General features: G+C 43.5%; 1 protein-coding gene across 5 annotated transcripts in view; it reads left to right on the plus strand.

The window, feature by feature from the left end:
* Nucleotides 1-12358, plus strand: part of LOC119954104 (rho GTPase-activating protein 32-like) — a 726718-nt gene that overhangs the window by 164406 nt on the left and 549954 nt on the right. The window lies entirely within an intron of this gene.

Here is a 12358-nt window from a genome sequence, read left to right on the forward strand (position 1 = left end):
TCTATGTACACCTCATCAAGACATATCTTTTGCTTCTTTACTGTATTCATTATTATTCTCTTTGCTTTTTCTCTTCGCCTTTTGAGTCATGATTTTTTTTTTCTTTTGAGCTTCCCTACCCTCCACAGACCTCTTTGTTTCTTTGCCCCCTCCCCTTTCACTTACTCGAAAGCTAATGCATTTCTGTTTTCCTCCATTCTGATCAAGGGTCGTTGACAAGAAACATAATTTACTGTCGATAGATGCTGACTGACCTGACTCCTTCCAACATTTTCAGTTTTTGTTTCGGAATTGCAGCATCTGTAGTATTTTGTTTGTGTTTTGGTTGATGTGGTGTTTATGAATTTCTAAAAGGCTTTTGAAAAGAGCCACAAACAGGCTTATGAGTAAAGTTGAAGCCACGGAATAAAAAGGACAGTGCAGCATGGATATTAAGTTCTCATTGAGATCCACATTAAGTATGGATCTCAAATAACGACGAGTCAGAATACAGGAGGGGAATAGAGAACCTAGTGGAGTAGTGTAACAACAACAATCTCTCCCTCAATGCCAGTAAAACTAAAGAGCTGGTCATCGACTTCAGGAAGCAAAGTACTGTACACACCCCTGTCAGCATCAACAGGACTGAGGTGGAGATGGTTAGCAATTTCAAATTCCTAGGGGTGCACATCACCAAAAATCTGTCCTGGTCCACTTACATCGACGCTTTCACCAACAAAGCACAATAGCGCCTATACTTCCTCAGGAAACTAAGGAAATTCGGCATGTCCACATTAACCCTTAACAATTTTTACAGATGCACTATAGAAAGCATCCTATCTGGCTGCATCACAGCCTGGTATGGCAACTGCTCGGCCCAGGACCGCAAGGAACTTCAGAGAGTCGTGAATACCGCCCAGTCCATCACACAAACCTGCCTCCCATCCATGGACTCCATCTACACCTCCCGCTGCCGGGGGAAAGCGGGCAGCATAATCAAGGATCCCTCCCACCCAGCTTACTCACTTTTCCAACTTCTTCCATCGGGCAGGAGATACAGAAGTCTGAGAACACGCACGAATAGACTCAAAAACAGCTTCTTCCCCGCTGTTACCAGACTCCTAAATGACCCTCTTATGGACTGACCTCATTAACACTACACCCTGGATGCTTCATCCGATGCCAATGCTTACATTGTATATCTTGTGTTGCCCTATTATGTACTTTCTGGAATTTTGTTTAATTTCTTTTTCTTCCCATGTACTGAATGATCTGTTGAGCTGCTTGCAGAAAAATACTTTTCACTGTACCTCGGTACACGTGACAATAAACAAATCCAATCCAATCCAAGTTGTCTGAGTTCTAGGAACACAGAGCAGTGGTGGTGGACTATTGTTTTTTGGACTAGAGGAAGGTATACAGTGGGGCTCCCAATCGTTGGTACTCAGACCACGACGTCTCTTGATTGCATGTTAATAACCTAGACTTGGGTGTACAGCGCACAATTTTGAAATTTGCAGATTACACCACACTAGGAAATATTGTGAACTGTGAGGAGGATAGTGATGGAGGATAGAGGGCAGAGGCTATAGAGAAAGTGTGAATTGGTATACTTGGTATAAAGAAGGCAGAGAGGCAAGTTATGGTTCTAAAAGGAGTACAGGAGCAGAAGGACTTTGGGGTATATGTGCACAAATTGTTGAAGGTGACAGTGCAAGTTGAGAAAGTAGTTACAAAGGCACGAGATAAAAGGCTTTATAAATGGAGGAACAGGAAGTCACTTTTAACTTTTATAAAACTCTGGTTGAACCTTAACTGGAGGATGTGTCCAATTCTGAACTCTGCCTTTTGGAAGGATATAGATAGAACATAGAATAGTACAGCACAGAACAGGCCCTTCGGCCCTCGATGTTGTGCCGAGCAATGATCACCCTACTTAAACCCACGTAACCCGTATACCCGTAACCCAACAATCCCCCCATTAACCTTACACTACGGGCAATTTAGCATGGCCAATCCACCTAACCCGCACATCTTTGGACTGTGGGAGGAAACCGGAGCACCCGGAGGAAACCCACGCACACACGGGGAGGACGTGCAGACTCCACACAGTGACCCAGCCGGGAATCGAACCTGGGACCCTGGAGCTGCGAAGCATTGATGCTAACCACCATGCTACCGTGAGGCCCTGATGTGAAGGCTTTGGCGAGAATGCAGAAAATAATTTACAAAAATGGTTCCAGAGAGGAAGGACCTCAGTTAAGTAGATAGCTTGGTGTCACTGATGTTCTCCTAAGAGGAGAGAGAGTTGGGAAAAGATTTGATAGAGCCATTCAAAATCATGAAGTGCCTGGACAGAGTGGAGAGAGACAAATTGTTTCCGTTGGTGGAAGGGCCGAGAACTTGATTTAAGGTGAACGGCCTCTTCCCTAGAATGAACTCCGCTGGTGTTTCAGCTAGTTTCATGAGTGAGTGAATCCCTTCCCACATTCAGAGCTGGTGAGTAGCCTCTCCCCAGTGCAAACTCGCTGATGTCTAAGCAGTTGGATGGCAGAGCAAATCCTTTCCTACACGAGTAGGCGAATGGTCTTTGTCATGGTGACCTGCAGATAGGTTCTTTTAAACTTTGGACGGTCATGATCTGGGATATATGATATGTGAGTGTGGATACAATTGGAGCTTTCATATAAGAATTGGATGAGCACCTGAAATGAAAAAATATTACAGGGCCAAGGGAAAGGGCAGCAGAGTTGCGATTGCAACTAGAACCAGAATGGACATGTTCTCTGAAACGGGGAGCTCCCTAAGCATTTTTAATAAATCAAGTGGAAAACCTGTAGTTCACAGCCAATCCTAAGCATAGCAGTGCAAACTGACCTTTGTGTTGAGGACATCCATCACCGATTGCTAGTTGGCCAACATGGCCCATTTTAGCTCAATTCCTGGATGGAGCAGGAACTTTGGATTGTTGCCGAATCACTTTCAGTGGAATATTTGTACACACGTTTTATTCTTTGGCAAGATATCAGATGAAACTGGTTCTCTGTTTTATGACAAGTGTTTTCTTTACCTTTATTCCAGAGGATCTGAAGGGTATGGGGGTGGAAAGCAGGAAAATGGAACATTGTAAAATCAGTCTCGGAAAGGGGCTTTTTTTTTATAAATTCAGATCGCGGAAGGGCTAAATGGCTGTTCCCTGTACTAAAGCTCGTGCTTTTATGTTTCCACATTTCTGAAAGCCTCTATCTACTTCATTGGAATTGATAGATTACCATCAAGTCATTGGGTGCTTTTGCAAAAACAAATAATTCTGAAGTTTGAGGAAATGTGCGGAATCAGACTGCTGTGACTGCCTGATGCATTCTTGAATAGTTGGAACGCTGTAGAAATGTGATTAAAAGAAATAGCTATTGGGCCATTAACGCTAACCTTGTTTTCACTCTGATTAACCTTCAGCTGGACCCACATTGAGAGACATTCCAAATAGGGTTGTCAATAAATCAGAGCATTCCAAAGTGTTTCATAGCTAATGATGTAAGTTTCAATGCAGTCACTGTTGGAGTGTTGGGTGTACAGTGGTCAAATGTGTTCATAGCAAAATTCCTCAAACAGCAATGAGATAATCTGTTTTTCAGTGATGATGATTGAGTGACTGTTCCTTGAAAGTGTCATGAGATTATTTGCAACCACATGAGAGGCTTGAAGGCTCATGTGAAACCCAGCACTTCCAACAGTGCTGTACTGTCCCAGTACTGTCAGAAATGTCAGCCGAGGTTGTGCTCTCGAGTCTCTGAAGTAGGGCTTGAGAATATGACCTCCTTATCAAGGTGAGTCTGCTATCACTGAGCCATGGCTAAAAATAAGACTTTATCAGACAGACAATTAGCTGTTTCCCCCATAAAGTAGTACAAAAAGCAAGAGGGAGTATTCTGTTTTAAAACCATAGGACTGGATAGTAGAATTCAACTACAGAAGGTGTTGTATAGCATTTCCATTTTGACTGTAATACATAATAAATGTGTGACATTGGTTAATTTCCCTACCTTGTAATTGATATCAGAGGAAACTAGAATCCAAAAATAATAGCTCAGAAGGATTCCATTCCACTCCTTGTATCTGTGCTGGTTCTTTGATAAAACTAACCAGTAGCCCCACTCGCAGCTCTTTTCCCATAGCCGTCTTAAAATTTACGCTTTCGGGTCTTTATCCAATTATTGCTGAATCTGATGTCACCATTCTTTCAACCAATGCATTCTAGATTGCAACTAGTGCAACAAAATGTTTCTCATGTCACCTTTTTCTGCCAGACACCTTAAATCTCTCTTCTCACTACTGGTCATTCTACAACTGGAACATCAAAGCTGTTCATGAGTTTGAACATCTAGAACATAGAACATAGAACAGTACAGCACAGAACAGGCCCTTCGGCCCTCGATGTTGTGCCGAGCAATGATCACCCTACTTAAACCCACGTAACCCGTATACCCGTAACCCAACAATCCCCCCATTAACCTTACACTACGGGCAATTTAGCATGGCCAATCCACCTAACCCGCACATCTTTGGACTGTGGAAGGAAACCGGAGCACCCGGAGGAAACCCACGCACACACGGGTAGGACGTGCAGACTCCACACAGACAGTGACCCAGCCGGGAATCGAACCTGGGACCACTGGAGCTGTGAAGCATTGATGCTAACCACCATGCTACCGTGAGGCCCCATCTCTATTAAATCTCCCCTTGACATTTCTGCCCTCAGGAGAAAAGCCCCAGCTTTTCCAGCATCTTCAAAAAACCAAAACCCCTTTTTCCTGGGAGAATTTATTTTTAATAAATTTAGAGTATCCAATTAATTTTTTCCAATTAAGGTCAATTTAGCATGTCAAATCCACCTACCCTGCACATCTTTGGGTTGTGGGGGCGAATCCCATGCAAACACTGGGAGAATGTGCAAACTCCACACGGACAATGACCCAGAGCCGGGATCGAACCTGGGACCTTGGCGCCGTGATGCAGCAGTGCTAACCACTGCATTTCCTGGTACAATTTGAGTGTATCCTTTATGCACTCGTAAGATCTTGACATCTTTTCCAAAGCATGATGGTCTCAAATTGAAATTAATATTCGAGCTGAAATATTAGGGCAGCACGGTAGCATGGTGGTTAGCATAAATGCTTCACAGCTCCAGGGTCCCAGGTTCGATTCCCGGCTGGGTCACTGTCTGTGCGGAGTCTGCAAGTCCTCCCCGTGTGTGCGTGGGTTTCCTCCGGGTGCTCCGGTTTCCTCCCACAGTCCAAAGATGTGCGGGTTAGGTGAATTGGCCATGCTAAATTGCCCGTAGTGTCCTAAAAAGTAAGGTTAGGGGGGGGGGGTGTTGGGTTACGGGTATAGGTTGGATACGTGGGTTTGAGTAGGGTGATCATGGCTCAGCACAACATTGAGGGCCGAAGGGCCTGTTCTGTGCTGTACTGTTCTATGTTCTATGAAACTATGTTTTGTAAACAAACTTCTTTGTTTTGTCCTCCATGGCTGTCAAGCATCCTAGATGTCCTTTAACAGCCTTCTCATGTCCTGCTACCTTCAACGATTTGTGTACATTTTCATGGTGATGATATTAATTAGTAGTGGAATGATATTAATCAGTAATTTCACTGTCTGACCAAACATACTGTCATGTCACAACACCCTGGACTATTCCAGCCCCCACCTGACCCGGAGTCGCTACACAAGTGACATTAGATGTTGTTATAAAATACCTGAGGACCTTGGCTGAGCAAATAAACTATATCACACACGATCACTGGCTTCCAGTTAATGTCTTTCTAGAGTTCAAACTTTTGTTTCAACATTTCTTCACTTTAGACTGGGGATGATTTTCTCTGGTTATCTACTTTCTTTGTAGATTCAAGATCATTTCAGATTTAAAAAATAAATAAATTCAGAGTATCCAATTCATTTTTTCCAATTAAGGGGCAATTTAGCGTGGCCAATCCACCTACTCTACACATTTTTGGGTTGTGGCGACAAAAACCAGGCAAGCACGGGAAGAATGTGCAAATTCCACACGGCCAGTGACCCAGAGCTGGGATGGAACCTTGGACCATGGCGGCGTGAGACAGCTGTGCTAACCACTGCGCCAAGCGGGAGAGAGAGAGAGAGACTGTTCCTTCTCCTTTCAAGGTCTACTCACCTCCCTCAGAAGCATCATGCAGAACCAATCACTGACGGTTGTCAGTCAGTCAGAACACTACCTGACCAACCCACAGATTGCTGGCCAACGAAGCAAACCAACTTCCTCCAAAGCTGGTTCTTAAGATTCATCCAGCACATATGAGACTTTTTTCCTCTCCAAAATTCAAAACCTGGAGCACAATGTCCTGACTGGCAGGCTGCCTCAACTTGAGCCCACTGCTTAAAAACACATTCTGATAATGGGTCCATAGACCAAAAAAATAAATAAAAGAAATGGGAATAAAAGGAAATCAAAAGGAAGGACTCTAACAATGAACTGTTTAAAAAGGACTTCTTAAAGACAAAAGACGCTGACTAAAAATGACTTCCACAAGTCACTTAATGTCTCATATTGCAAGTTGACAAGCTTCTCTCAAGTTCAATATGAATTGCAATTCAGACGCGCCATGACATTCTTTGGAATTTTACACCTGAGGATGTCAAGAACCATTTCAAAGAGATTTACTGAAATGTGCTGGGCATAGCGTCTGGATTTCTATAAGACTCCCTCCCCAGAGGAGACAGTCTGCTCGAACATTGCTGATATGTACGTTTTCCTATGTCATCAAGATGGATAATGACTCATTCAGGGGGTGAATGGTTGGGACCATACTTGTTTAAATAAAATTTAATACCCATTTATTTTTTTCAAATTAAGGGCCAATTTTAGAGTGGCCAATCCACCTAACCAGCACATTATTGGGTTGTGGGGGTGTAACCCATGCAGAAAGGGGGAGAATGTGCAAACTTCACACGGACAGTGACCCGGGGCCGGAATTCAAACCCCGGTTCTCAGCGCCGTAGTCCCAGTGCTAACCAAGTTGGGATGTTACTGAATCTGCCCCATCCACGGCCATGAAACAAAAGTAACAGTCAGTTCAGATGTAGAACATAGAACATAGAACATTACAGCGCAGTACGGGCCCTTCGGCCCTCGATGTTGCGCCGACCTGTGAAACCATCTGAAGCCTATCTGACCTACACTATTCCATTTTCATCCATATGTCTATCCAGTGACCACTGATAAATAAACCCCTTCTGAAATCATTATGGGAGGTGGGGAGAGGTCATGTGACTGAATAACCATTTTGAAACCTCTCGATAGAAGCTGCTAAAGATGAGTAGTGGGCAGTCTGGAAAAGTTGTCAATGAAGCAGGAAAACTCCATTCTCTCCTCTCCCAATTTGATACCCCATCTCTTACGATTTAAAAATCCAGCAGAGATAGTGAATTTTCCATCAAAAGGAACCTCTGGTGCAACTGCTGGAAGATAGATTATGGATTAAAAGTACATTTTCTGGCAATTGTAATCACGTAGGATTCATCTCAACTCCTACAATCTAAAGGAATTGGGGAAAAATGTCTGCCGCAACTACGGTGACCAGCCATGGACTCGTAAACAGCAAACTCTCAAGCTTTTTTATATATCAACATTATATTTTAATTTGGCTAAGTAGGTAACTACCTACAGTATAACTTGTACATTGTGCTTGTTTGTGTGGATGCAGGTAGTGAAATTTCAAGACACGCTGGTTTCCCTTTTAAAATGTTTTGCTACCTTTATTTACCTGGGTGGGTTTTTAACTCAATAAAAATGAACCCCTTTTTTGTTTTAAACCTGAATAAATCCTGCTAGACTTGTTTCTTTGCAATCATGAACCTGAAGGGTAAGTCTTGCCTCACAAATTTGATTGAATTCTTTGAGGAGGTAAGTGTGTAGATGAAGGTAGAGCAGTTGATGTCGTATACATGGACTTTAGTAAGACATTTGATAAGGTTCCCCATGGTTGGCTTATGAAGAAAGTAGGGAGGTGTGGGATAGAGGGAAATTTGGCCAATTGGATAAGTAACTGGCTATCACATACAAGACAGAGGGTGGTGGTGGATGGAAAATTTTCAGACTGGAGACCAGTTACCAGCGGTGTACAACGGATTATTGCCGGGTCTTCTGCTATTTGTGATTTTTATCAATGACTTGGAGGAGGGGGCTGAAGGGTGGGTCACTAAATTTGCTGATAACACCCAAGATTCGTGGAGTAATGGGTGAGGTGGAGGGCTGTTGTAGGCTGCAACGAGTCATTGATAGGCTGCAGAGCTGGGCCGAAAAATGGCAGATCGAGTTTAACCCTGATGAGTGCGAGGTGATTAATTTTGGTAGAAAAAATTTGAATGCGGATTAAGGGTTCTGAGGAATGTAGAGGAACAGAGAGATCTTGGGGTTCATGTCCACAGATCTCTGAAGGTTGCCAGTCAAGTGGATAGACCCGTGAAGAAGGCCTATAGTGTGTTGGCATTTATTAACGGGGGTCTGAGTTTAAGAGCCGCAGGGTTACGCTGTAACTGTACATGACCCTGGTGAGACCATATTTGGAGTATTGTGTGCAGTTCTGGTCACCTCACTATAGGAAGGATGTGGAAGCATTGGAAAGGGTGCAAAGGAGATTTACCAGGATGCTGCCTGGTTTGCAGTTTAGGTCTTATGAGGAAAGGTTGAGGGAGCTAGGGCTTTTCTCTTTGGAGCGGAGGAGGATGAGAGCCGATTTAATAGAGGTTTATAAGATGATGAGGGGGATAGATAGAGTGGACATTCAGAGACTATTTCCTCGGGTGGATGTAGCTGTTACAAGGGGGCATAACTATAAGGTTCAGGGTGGGAGATATAGGAGGGATATCCGAGGTAGGTTCTTTATTCAGAGAGTGGTTTGGGTGTGGAATGGACTGCCTGCTGTGATAGTGGAGTCGGACACTTTCTCAACTTTCAAGTGGTTATTAGATAGGCACATGGAGCGCACCAGAATGACAGGGAGTGGGATAGCTTGATCTTGGTTTTGGACAATCCTCGGCACATCGAGGGCCGAAGGGCCTGTTCTGTGCTGTACTGTTCTATGTAATGTTTAAACATAGACATTGAGCAAAATTATTTTATCCTTCTAAATTCACAAGAAAATCTGTTACTATCAGACTTGGAGTACCACTGCAGGACAGGGGCATCATCTTTATCACTCCTCACGTGGTCATAACAAAATAGACACCTAGATTTCTCTTGCTGTACTCAAAATTGTGCCATTTAGTTAATATTGCATCTTCTCACTCGGGCCAAAATTTACTACCACACTTATTGAATTTTACCTGCCATGCATCTGCCCATTTCATATATGGCTATGCTCTCTTGAAATCTGTTATTATCCCCATTGGTTATATTTCTACATTTTGTGTCATCTGCAAGCATTGAAATTATGCCCAGTCTGCATAAGTCCAAGTCAATAATGTGCATAAAAGAGCACTTTACGGTTTGAAAAGATGATTGTTCTCCACTGACTGTGGCTGGTCCAGTTAAGTTTCTGCTCAGTGATGTTTCTCTACCCACAAACGTTGAAACTTGGAAATTCGGCTTTAGTAATACCATTGAAAGGCAAAGAAAGGTGATTAAATTCTCTTTTGTTGGAAGTGATCATTGCCTGGCATTTTGGTCCAATTGTCGAGATTTCCTGAGGAGCACTTTGCAGGGTCAACTCGGGGCTGGGTTTGCTTTTGTTATGTCTGATGCCAAGGTTGATCTTTGTGATCGATCCGGTTTTAGTCTTCTTAGACTTTTCTGTCACACATTTAAATAGCAGAGTGGTTTTCTCAGAGTAAACCATGTCCTGTGACCTGGAGTTACATGTATACTAGACAAGAAAGAAAGACATTTCCTTCCCTGAAGGACATTTGTGAAGCAGGTCGATTTTTATGACAGTCTGGTTTTCATGGTTAACAAAACTAACTTTGGGCAGCATGGTGGCCTAGTGGTTAGCACAGCTGCCTCACGGCGCTGAGGTCCCAGGTTCGATCCCGGCTCTAGGTCACTGTCCGTGTGGAGTTTGCACATTCTCCCCGTGTCTGCATGGGTCTCACCCCCACACCCCAAAAATGTGCAGAGTAGGTGGATTGGCCATGCTAAATTGCCCCTTAATTGGAAAAAATAATTGGGTACTCTGAATTTATAAAAAAAAACAATACTAACTTTTTTTTCCACATTTATTTAATTAACAATTTAACATTCCTGCAGCAGCTGTGGTAGTGGGCTTTGAACTCCTGTTTTTGGATTATTAGTTCAGGCTTCTGGATTAGTGGTTCAGTAACTATGGCTGCTATTCCCAATCACTTTCCTGAAGGATGTTGGTGTGGATAATATAGCACAACCAGTGGACTCTGCCAATAATCAGACAGTGCTGTTCATCATCAGAAGGTGGAACACGATGAACTTAGCTTGTGTATATACAGCTTAACTGGACAGAATCAGATAAAGACTCCAATGTAAAATGCTCCTAAATGGCGTTGCGCTGTTCGACGTCGCTGCTAGGGTCAGGGTCTGTGCTCTCTTTATTTCATAGGGATCCTAAGAGAAGATTCAGCACAACCAAATTTAGCAGAGACAGCAAGTGAGTCAGGAAGTCATGGAAATTATAGGCCAATTAAGTCACAAGGGAGTTTGACAAGATTGGATGTATTTATTTTAATGCAAGGAGTCTGACGAACAAGGCAGGTGAGTTGAGAGCACCAGTTAAAACATGGGGATATGGTGGCATTGCTGTCACTGAACATGGTTGAGAGAGGGGCAGTATTGGCAGCTCAATATTCCAGGATATAGGATCTTCAGGTGAGACAGGGAATGAGGTAAAAGAGGAGGGGCTGTTAAAGTTTTGATCAGGGAATCAAATACAGTAGTAAGGAGGGATGACATCTTAGAGGGCTCTAGGGCAGAATGGTGGCAAAGTGGTTTGTATTGCTGCCTCACACGCTGAGGTCCCAGGTTCGATCCCGGCTCTGGGCCACTGTCCGTGTGGAGTTTGCATATTCACCCCGTGTTTGTGTGGGTTTCTCCCACACAGTTTAGGCGAGATCAGCAAGAGGAGGAGGGGTACTGGGGAACTGTGTTTGTAAGCCATGTTGGCTTGGTAAGGGTGTTGGTTGGGAAGGTGTTATTTACTGTGTTATGTTTGCATTCAAAATTGTGGAAAAAAATCACAAATGCCTTGATAAAATGTTTTTTAAAAAATGAAAAGGGAGGCTTATGGCAGATATCGATGGCTCAAAACAGCAGAAACCCTAGAAGAGTATAGAATACGCAAGAGGAAACGTCAAAGAACAAAGAAACATACAACACAGGAACAGGCCCTTTGGCCCTGCAAGCCTGCGCCGACCATGCTGCCCGTCTAAACTAAAATCTTCTACACTTCCGGGGTCCGTATCCTTTTATTCCCATCCTATTCCTGTATTTGTCAAGGTGCCCCTTAAACGTCACTATCGTCCCTGCTTCCACCACCACCTCCGGCAGTAAGTTCCAGGCACCCACTAACCTCTGTGTAAAAAAAAAAAATAACTTGCCTCGTACATCCCCTCTAAGCCTTGTTCCTCGCACCTTAAACCTATGCCCCCTAGTAATTGACCCCTCTACCCTGGGAAAAAGTCTCTGACTATCCACTCTGTCTTTGCCCCTCATAATTTTGTAGACCTCTATCAGATCGCCCCTCAACCTCCTTCGTTCCAGTGAGAAAAAGGAAATTAGGAAAGCAAAAAGGGGACATGAAAGGATTTTGGCAGGTAAAATAAAGGAAAATCCTAAGTTGTTTTACAAGTATATTAAGGGTAAAAAGGTAACTAGGGAAAGAATAGGGCCCAATAAGGACCCCAGTGGTAATATGTGTGTGGAGCCGTAGGATGTTAGTAGGGTTCTAAATGAATACTTTGTGTCAATGTTCACTGGTGAGAGAAATTATGTAGGTACAAATCAGGAAAAGGGATTGTGATAAAATTAAAGGGCAGCATGGTGGTGCATTGGTTAGTGCTGCTGCCTCACAGCGCCGAGGTCCCAGGTTCAATCCCGGCTCTGGGTCACTGTCCGTGTGGAGTTTGCACATTCTCCCCGCGTTTGTGTGGGTTTCGCCCCCACAACCCAAAAGATGTGCAGGGTAGGTGAATTGGCCATGTTAAATTGCCCCTTAATTGGAAAAAATGAATTGGGTACTCTAAATTTAAAAAAGAATTAAAGAAATTAACATAGAGAGGAGGTTCTCGGTGGTCTGGCAGATTTTAAAAGTAGATAAATCTCCAAGGCGGGATAAAATTTATCGCAGGCTGTTGAGTGAGGCAAGGGAGGAAATAGCAT

The sequence above is a fragment of the Scyliorhinus canicula genome, chromosome 19 (assembly GCF_902713615.1).
Source record: "Scyliorhinus canicula chromosome 19, sScyCan1.1, whole genome shotgun sequence".
NCBI lineage: Eukaryota > Metazoa > Chordata > Chondrichthyes > Carcharhiniformes > Scyliorhinidae > Scyliorhinus > Scyliorhinus canicula.